Here is a 259-nt window from a genome sequence, read left to right on the forward strand (position 1 = left end):
CAGTTGGTCACTGAAGGCAGCCCATGCTCCGTGGTGCAGGTACAGGGATGCAAGTACAGAACATGCTCAGCCTCCTGCGAGCCGGCAAAAGCAACTGCGGCTCCTGCAGGTGGGAAAAGCTCTGTGGCCAAGTTCCTAACCTCCCGCGAAAAGAATATGTAAGTTCATTTGAGCAGCAGATAACTATGGGTTTACACTCCCCCTACACACGTAAAAAGAACAACAGCAAAGGGCTTCACTGAACAGCGTGGGGCTTTGC

This window comes from Prinia subflava (assembly GCF_021018805.1).
Source record: "Prinia subflava isolate CZ2003 ecotype Zambia chromosome W unlocalized genomic scaffold, Cam_Psub_1.2 scaffold_22_NEW, whole genome shotgun sequence".
In the NCBI taxonomy this organism is placed as follows: Eukaryota; Metazoa; Chordata; class Aves; order Passeriformes; family Cisticolidae; genus Prinia; species Prinia subflava.